Raw genomic sequence first — 9,110 nt, 5'->3', positions numbered from 1 at the left:
CACAGCACAAACCTCAGAGCATTGTCCAAGCACTTCTTGAACCAAGCTCGAGGTCTTTGTGAACTTTCCATACACAAGTGGCAAGTCCCACAGAGTGATGGGGACAGACCCTCCCTGGTCCCACACAATGATGGGGACAGAACTCCCAGCCCCAGCTGAAGCCAGCTGAAGTGGTACTGGCCACTGAAGCAGGACTGGAAGAGAACTCAGGTGGGATTCAGGCACCTTCTGGGATTCAGCCTTGCAAAGCCCCCATTTGATTCCAGCACCCTTGGGAAGCCCCAGCATCCTCATGGCAGCAGGGCAGCTTTTCCTGGGTGAAGCAGACAGCTGGAACTGAAGCCCTTCAGCACTGTGCCAGTCTTGCAGGGGCATCACAGCTGGCTGGCTCTCACAGCCATTTTTAGGAACATTCTGCACATCTGGCTAGAGCCCCAGCTCTAAACCCCCCTGTGTAGGACTGCAGGTGGACAGAGGGTTTTCATCCTTCACTGACCTAAGCAGATTATTCTTTCTTCAGAGCCAAACCTCTCAGGAAGGAAGGATGGCATTAGGTGTGCAAAGCAGGCATAAATGCCACCCAAAGCAATTAATTACCTTGCTGATCACCACATGCAGGGCCAAGGGAGCTGCTCCCTGCCTCCCCAGGCAGCCAGGGTCACAGGGAGTTATTCAGAGAAGGGAAAGTCCTGTTTTGATGAGGGAGGTGAGAGGGGCATGGGGGATCCAGGCCAGGACTTGTCCATCACTATCCACCCCCAGAGCACTGGAGCTGAGCCCTGGGGTCAGGCAGGTAAGGGGCTCTGGGGTCTGTGCAGTCACCTGGAATAACAGGGGGAGGAATGTGCAGAGTGTGGCCTTGCTGAGGGGCTTTGGGGTGATGGGAGTTAGAAGAGGAGGGAACAATTATCTCCTGGGGCTTTGCAGGGGGCACTGCTGTTCTGGGAACTGGCTGTCAGTCCTCAAAATTAAAATGCAACAGAGGGAAATGCTGCATCCCACACCTCCAAGGTTTGCCTGACACCAGGGCTCAGCAGGCACCACCTGAGGAGCCCCAAAGCCTCCTCAAGGAGCAGTTTGGCTCCTTCTGCCATGGCTTCCATGCAGGGCTTGCACAGCCCAGCAAGGGGGTCCTGCACACGAGCACATCTGTGCAAAGGTCCCAGCACACACAGCAAAAAGGATCCCAGACAAATAGTGTGAGTCCTCCAGCCCCACTCCAGCAGGGTTTTGGGAGGGAGAGGAGGAAGGCTGGATGTGGGCAGCCCTGCCCTCACACCCAATAAAGTGAGCCTGGGTCTGGTTTGTATCGAAGGCAAAATGAGAGAGAAAAAGCCTCTCCAAAATGAGATTCCTTACATGACAGCATGCTGACATGCTCTGGAGTGATTTTGGCAAGAAAGGGGAATACTAAGCAGGAGCTGGGGTTTGTAGGATTGCCCAGGCACTGGGGGAGCTTGGGGAGGGCTGCTGTGCTCCCCCTCCCCAGCCCTGCACCCTCCTGACACCTCTGGCTCTGGGGCTGCCCCCCAACCTTGGTGCTGTGTCCCCAGGGCACTGCCCTGCTGAACAGGGAACTCTTTATAATGCAGGGGGTGGGGTTTTATTTTTTTCCCCTGTTTTTCTCTCCCTATGGTCCCTTCAGCTCTGGCTAAGCCATCAGTGAGGGTGCCCAGCCCCTCTGAGCTGTGAAGACTCGGTGCTGGTGGTACAGGTGTGTCCCCATTTGGGGACAAATCGAGTGGGCACGTGAGGTGGGTGATGATTCCTCTATCCATGGGGGAAAGAGAGCAGGAAAACATCAGACTCCAGTGCAAAATGTCTCCCTGTAACTCCAGCCCTCTGAGGGGCATTTTGGACTCCACTCTTGGAGAGCAGACTGAGGGAGCAGGCAGTGCACTCAGGGGAGCAAGCACCCCCAAAACCTGGGTGTCCTGGGAGCAGCTGCACCCCCTGCTCTCTGGGAATGTCCCTCCAGCGTCATGCCAGAAGTTGTAAGGAATTTGGGAATGAGAAGGGACATTTCAGAAGGAGGAGAAGAAGTTGTTGTTACAGTCCTGGCAAAATCTTTTGTTCTAGCTAATAAAAGAAGTTAGTTAAAAAAAAAAAAAAAAAAAAAAAAAAAAAAAAAGGTGGCTTTTTTTTCCTTCACTATTATATTCATTGGTGGTATATGTGTTGTTTCACTTCTTGGTATTATTAACTCTGTGTAAATTGTTTTTTGAGTGAAGCTAACTTTCTGGATGGGTTGGTTTGTATTTGAGGCAGGATTAATTTCAATAGGTTTCTTTGATAGACTTCTGATAGGTATTGCTGGGATTTTGGTTTTGTTTACTATATGTATAAACACACAGATTTGGTAGGGCCAGCTCGTGTGTTTGGTAGGGCCCTTCGTGTGTTCATTTATTAGATAGCTTTTGTTAAATGCACTTTTTAATTTTTGAAAGGTTTTTTAATGTAGTGATTTTAAGGTGATTTTTAAGAATTGATTGTATTATCCCTGCGGTTCAGGGCACCGAGCTCGCAGCCCGCAGCCCCTCAAGCTGTTCCTCATCCCCGGCGGGTACCCGCAGCCTGGGGGGCGTTTCGGCACCGCGTTCTTTACGAGCTGCCGGCTTTGGCCCCGGGAAGGGCCGAGTCCCGTGCCCGATCCCCGGCACAGGGAAGGGCCGAGTCCCGTGCCTGATCCCCGGCACAGGGAAGGGCCGAGTCCCGTGCCTGATCCCCGGCACAGGGAAGGGCCGAGTCCCGTGCCTGATCCCCGGCCCAGGGCAGGGCCCAGTCCCGTGCCTGATTCCCCCAGCTCAGGGCATAGCCGTGTCCCGTGCCTGATCCCCGGCACAGGGAAGGGCCGAGTCCCGTGCCCGATCCCCGGCACAGGGAAGGGCCGAGTCCCGTGCCTGATCCCCGCACAGGGCAGGGCCGAGTCCCGTGCCCGATCCCCGGCACAGGGAAGGGCCGAGTCCCGTGCCTGATCCCCGGCACAGGGAAGGGCCGAGTCCCGTGCCTGATCCCCGGCACAGGCAGGGCCCAGTCCGTGCCTGATTCCCCAGCTCAGGGCATAGCCGTGTCCCGTGCCTGATCCCCGCACAGGGAAGGGCCGATCCCGTGCCTGATCCCCCGAGCCCGGGAAGGGCCGTGTCCCGTGCCGATCCCCGGCACAGGGAAGGGCCGAGTCCCGTGCCTGATCCCGGCACAGGGAAGGGCCGAGTCCCGTGCCTGATCCCCGGCACAGGGAAGGGCCGAGTCCCGTGCCCGATCCCCGGCACAGGGAAGGGCCGAGTCCCGTGCCTGATCCCCGGCACAGGGCAGGGCCGTGTCCCGTGCCCGATCCCCGGCCCAGGGCGGGATGTGGGATGGAGCCCGGCAGGATCCAGCCGGGGACTGCGGGCGCCGCTCCCACCGACGCGCGGGGAACTCGCCGGCGCTTTTTCAAGCATCTGGTGGTTGAATATTTATGGAGTAGGAGAGCAAACCAAACACGGGGAGATCAAAGGAAACTGAACCTAATACTGGCAGTTGCTAAAACAGTCAGGAATCGGTTTCTTCCTGGCGGCTGGAGGGCAGGAGCAGCGTGTCCCTGCGGACAGTGGGGTGGGAGGGAGCAGAACCCATCAGGCAGCTCCATTCCAGCAGGGCTAAGTCGGGCACAGCTCATGACATCCACACTAACTTACACCCCTGCTGCTGCTCCAGCCCCAAACTATCCATCTCCTCCAGCAGGATCCCAATCCTAAGGAGTTTTTGAGAAATTCAATGCTGTCTCTGCATGGGTCTGGTGCAAAGAAATGCCTGATGCTTCCCTGCCTGCAGGCAGCTGGAGGGCAGGGACAGCCTCATCCAGCCAGGAGAGGAAGAAACCTCTGGGTGACTGTTCCTACCTGGGCTCAGAAATTTTGGGATCTCTGTGCCACAGCCTTGGCTGCCATGCCAGCAACACCAGCACAGGCAGGGACTTAGATTGGACTCCAGTGCCAGCAGCACTGGAGGCTGGGACTCGTATGGATGTATTTCTTCAATCTCTCTGCATTTATTTGATTTGATTAATTTTTAATTATTTTAAACAATTTTTCTGAGTGCTCCCTGGGGCTTTTTTTCTTATTTAGGGACTTGAGCAGAAGGAAAATATTATCAGCCAAGCTGGGATTTCTACCACATGGAGGGGTTTTGTGGTAGCCCCATGCCCATCAGGAGCATCCACCCACACTCACACACTGACAAAGCCAAGGAAAGGGTCATTTCCAGTCACTCAGTCCTGGGAGCACAGCATCCTATCCTTTCCCCAGCTAGCTGCTACCTTTGTGTCACCACCAAAGCTTTGCCTGTGTCCCTGCTCTGAGGCCATCAGGAGGACACTGGGGAGAACCTGCCCACTCATTGCAGGAAGCAGTGCAGGGGGTGGGGATAACTTTATTCTCCTCCACAACAGAGAGAGGACCTCAAGCTCAAATACGCCACATTTCCAGGCTTCTCCATGCTGATGGTTCCACCCCAGCCTGCTATTCCCCAGGCTGACAAGCCTCACCCCAGTGATACAGCAGCACCTTGGACACAGAGCCCGTGCTGAACCATCCCTGTCCACCTTCTTTGCTTGCCAAGCAGAGCTTTCTAAAAGGCTTTTGAAGACAGATGTGTCAGATTATCCTACCCTTGGAGATTTCATCACTTGGAAGTGCTCTGGAAGCAGGGGATATCTCTTAGCACTCCTTGTCTCCAGCAGTGTGGAGGATGGAGGGAGTCCTGGAGCTGCTCAGCAGTGGTACCCATGGCCCTGGCAGGAGCTCAGTGCAGCTGCTGCTCCCAGAGTTTCAGTGGATCCAGCTCAAACCCCAGCCTCTCTTAGAGGGTTTCCAGCTCCAAAACTTCTGCATTTCCAGCACATCTAGGGAGGGGTTTGGTGGGATGAGTTTCCAGCAGTGCCCATAAGCCTGCCCTGCCACCACTCCCATGGGATGTGGAGGGAAGGTGGGAAAATCTTCCCCACATCAGGGGCACTAATTTGGGCTGCTTGCACATCCCCAGAGGAGGCAGCACCAGGAGTTGTGGGTGTTCCTTCCTGCAGAGGGAATCCAGCCAAGGAGCCCAGATCTGACATCATCCCAGGAAAACAGGAGAGCTTCAATATGTTCAGTGGGAATGATGCAAACAAACCCATCTGTAGGAACCTTTCACGAGTTCCCATCCCACTCCCAGCTCCCATCCATCCTCCTGTCCAGGGCTGGGCAGTGCTGGGATGCAGTTCTCATCACTGGGGTGGCACAGTGCAGAGGAGATCAATAGATCCCTTTGCCAACAGGAGACGATGCTGGAGGGGCTCACACAGAGCCTGTTTCCTGGGAATGCTGTCAGCATGGCATGGGATGCTGGAGGCACTGCCAGCCCCAGCCCTGCCAGCTGCCTGCTCCTGGAGGCACTGGGCTAACTGGGAGAGCTCTGCAGCACCCACTGCTCCCAGGGGATGGGATGGGTTTGGGTGCAGGCAGCCTGGCAGGGGGAGCTTGGTGGGGCACAGAAAGGGATGGGAAAGGGAGGGCGAATGGCTCTGCAGAGAAATCCATATCAACAATTTAATAAACCTAGGAAAAAAAAAGTCTCCCAGCTGGGATTCATCAGTGAGAGCTTTCCAGGAGTTATAATAAGGAAAGCAGACTGCTGCCAGCACAACAATACCTTCATGCTGGCTGGGTGAGGTGTGGTAATGGGAAGGCAGGTTGGGCAGCTGATCAGTGAGGAGGGGCCAGGGGTGCCCCTGCAGTGGGGCAGGAGCTGCCAGGCACAGAAGGGCTGTCTTGGAAAGCCCTTTGCAGGCATTCAGAGCAGGGTGACCTGCTTTGTATTATAGCCTAAAAAGGGAATTGTTGGAATCTTTACCAAAGAAGGAAGGCCAGCTGTGCTGCTGGCAGGCAGAGCTGGGGGGAGGGATGCCACAGCCCAGCCCACAGGTCTGGGGGCTCACTCCCCTGCTTGTCCTGGGCTCCTCTTGACTTCACAGGGGCCAGAGGCAGCCCAGAGATGCTGCAGAAGGGCTGCTGCAGGCAAGGAGCTGCCTGGACCCCGTGCCTTGTGTGCAGCAGGTGTTGGGAGGCACTGGGGGATGAGAGCTGCACTTCCCTGCATGGATTCACCCCATTCCTTCCCTGCCTGCACAAGTTTAAACAAAGTTCCCACAGGGGGAGAAGGAGTCAAAACCCAGCTTCCATTTCCTCACTTACAGCTCCCCTCATGCACTCCACCTTCCATCCTGTTTACCTCAACCAGGCCTCACCTCAACTTTCCACCCCACTCCTACCTTCCATCCTCCCATCTTCCACCCCCTCACTGCACCTTCCATCCCACCCGCCATTCTCCACTCTCCTTCACCCTCACTGCTCCCTCCCCCAGGCCCCCAGCACCAGGTGGAGCAGCAGAGAAGAGCTCTGCCCTGGATGTGCAGAGATTTTGCACTGCCCTGCACCTCACAGAGGGGTTCTGGCCCTCCTCCCCAAGCTGGCAGATGTATTCCACCTCCTCATCCCTCTGTCCTGCTCCATCAGGGCAAATCTGCCCTGATCAGTGAGTGCTGCTGTGCCCAAAGGTCCCAGCAAGGACCAGCCAGAGGATCTGGGGGTGACGTCCCAAGCTATTTTACAATGAGGGATTGCAGCTCTTGATGGCCTGCAGGTCAAATTCACAGTTATTAGAACTTGGTAAATGTGGTTTTAACAACCATCTGGCTCTCCTTTTATATGCAATAACCATCCCATTACATCGAAATAAAATCCACATTTAAGGCTCTTAATTGCACAAATGGCCTTTAGCTTTTTTTCCTCTCATCTCAAAAAAAAAAAAAAAAGAAAAAAAAAGAAAGAAAGGAAATGTCCCATTTCCATCTGTCATAGCAGAAGAATTTGGCTGAGAGTCTCCAGCCTCCTCCTGAGGCTGGGCTGGTGCATGTGGAGTGTTTCAGCCCTGGGTGAAGGCACTGGGGCCAGCCAGGTTCCCCATGGCCCCTGAGGATCCTTCCCTGGGGCAGGGGTGGGGTCAGGCACCCTGAGGGGTCCCAGCACCCCTGGGGATTGTGTGGCCATTTCCTGATATGGACTGGAATAGGGTGAGGGATAAGACTCACCTGATAGTTGGAATAGAAGAGAAATCCATCTCACAAAGGGGTTTAAGTTCATTTTAGCTTGGCTTTGCTCCAGTTCTGGGCAAATCATCTTCCCCTCAGCATGGTTTGTCATCAGGAAGGGCAATGGAATGGGAAATGCCATATCAGATAGCCAAAATGTGACATTTGGTTACTGCAAAATGTGAGGTGACACAAACCCAACCTGGCAAAGCAAAAGCATTTTCTCAGACAAAACAGTGAAATCAGCCACCCTTATGCAGGACATTTTCCGCCTTCCCCCAGGAATGCTGACAGGATTTTGCACTCCAGAGGAGCTACATCTCCCAAGGGAGACCAGGACAGGAGTGACCCAGTGCAAGGCAGCATCCTCTGCATGGCACATGTTCAAAGCTGTGTGTTCCTGTTGTCTCAGACATGTTCAGGCTCAATAATTGGGGGATTTCAGTGAGATTGGTGGGTCAGCACTGTGGAAACCAACCTGCATGCAGCACACCTTGCCTGGGGTTCAAAAACTACCAGGGAGCCCTTGCAGAGCTGACATCTCTCTGACACAGAGGGAGAAGCAGAGCAAGCTGATTTCTCAGCAGTGGCTGTTCCACACTCAGCAGCTCTTGGTTCCTGGCTTGTCCCCAGGAGCCCTGTCCATGTCACACCAATGTCCCCAGCCCCAGGGGGACAGAGGCAGCAGGGTGGGTGTGCAAGTGGCAGCTGCACCGGCTCCAGGGGATCTTTCCTCGAAAACAGAAAGAACAAGTTCCCAGTGCCCTCTGCAGGAGGAATCACAGCCCTTTTCCCCAAATTTTGGGGCCTTCCAGGAGGACAGTGAGCAGTGGGATGGGTGTCTGTCACCCATGGCTTGCTGTGTCCCCTGTGGGGACAGGGAGGCCCATCTGCCCATCCCCAGGGGCTCACAGGGAAAAATGCCATTTTGCACCTTAACTTGTACATTGCTTTGCTGAAAGAACTCCAGGATCATGGCCATGGCCATTCCCAAGAGCCACCTGAAATAATCACTGCTATTTATTCCCACAGGAAATCCAGCTTGGTTAAATGAGAGGTTTGGGTTGTGCCCAGCAGAGCTGGGGCTTAATATTACACTTGATCTTTTGTCTCTTTTTATTTGATACTTCAGGAAAAACAAGGGGGGAGAAATGAACCGATGGAAAACAAGATTCAGCACTACATGGCCTGTGGCACAGGATTGTTGTTCCATGCATGGGCTGGCGTGCAGCACCAATTCACACACCAAGGGGAGGTATTTTGGTTTTTTTTTTTAATTTGCACAAAGTGGGGAGCTGGATGATAACCCACAAAAGGCTGGCTCCCTGCTCATCAAGACTTTACATTATTTATACATTTTAACAAAGCTGTTAATATTCATTGGTTGCAAATTACAGAGCTTTTTGTTAATTAGCACTCAGTCCCCTGAGTGCTAAATCGTGCCTCATGCTAATTAATCCACAGGCAGAGTTCTTTGCTCCATTGGAGTCTGGGGTCTGTTTGGAGTAGGTGGTCAATGAGTCAGTGGCTGTGATCTGCCACTTCCAAAATTACCTTTTCCCTCAGTTACCGTTCAGTTCCCTGACCTCACTGCTGGCAGCTCTCAGCCAGACAGCCCATTCCTCTTTCCCTTAAAACAAAAGACTGGAAAATCACAGAATCAGAACAGAACATGGATTGGAATATTGTGAGCTGGGAGGGAGCCCTCAGGATCACGGAGCGCAACCCCTGGCCCTGCACAGACACCCCAACAACCCCACCCTGTGCCGGGGAGCGGTGTCCCCACTGCCAGGCTGGGCTGGGACCATTCCCTGGGCACGGCACGGCCTGGCACGGCTGCACGCAGCCGCTTGTGAGAAATCCGGGCCATGACAGCCCGGCACAGCCCGCCACACATGACAACCCTCAGGCACCGTCCCGCCGCGGCCCCTTTAAGGCGCCCTGGCCAATCAGCGCTGCCCACATCCCCGCCAGGGGCCGCCCCCGAGGCCCGCCGGGAGGC

General features: G+C 54.6%; 1 pseudogene; it reads left to right on the top strand.

The window, feature by feature from the left end:
* Positions 1-717: 717 nt before the first annotated feature.
* Positions 718-3,451, top strand: LOC135456486 (skin secretory protein xP2-like; annotated as a pseudogene).
* The last annotated feature ends 5,659 nt before the right edge of the window (positions 3,452-9,110 follow it).

Source organism: Zonotrichia leucophrys, chromosome 20, assembly GCF_028769735.1.
Source record: "Zonotrichia leucophrys gambelii isolate GWCS_2022_RI chromosome 20, RI_Zleu_2.0, whole genome shotgun sequence".
Taxonomy (NCBI): domain Eukaryota; kingdom Metazoa; phylum Chordata; class Aves; order Passeriformes; family Passerellidae; genus Zonotrichia; species Zonotrichia leucophrys.
Note: the sequence above shows the minus strand (reverse complement) of the source record. Positions and strands in the feature narration are given on the sequence as shown.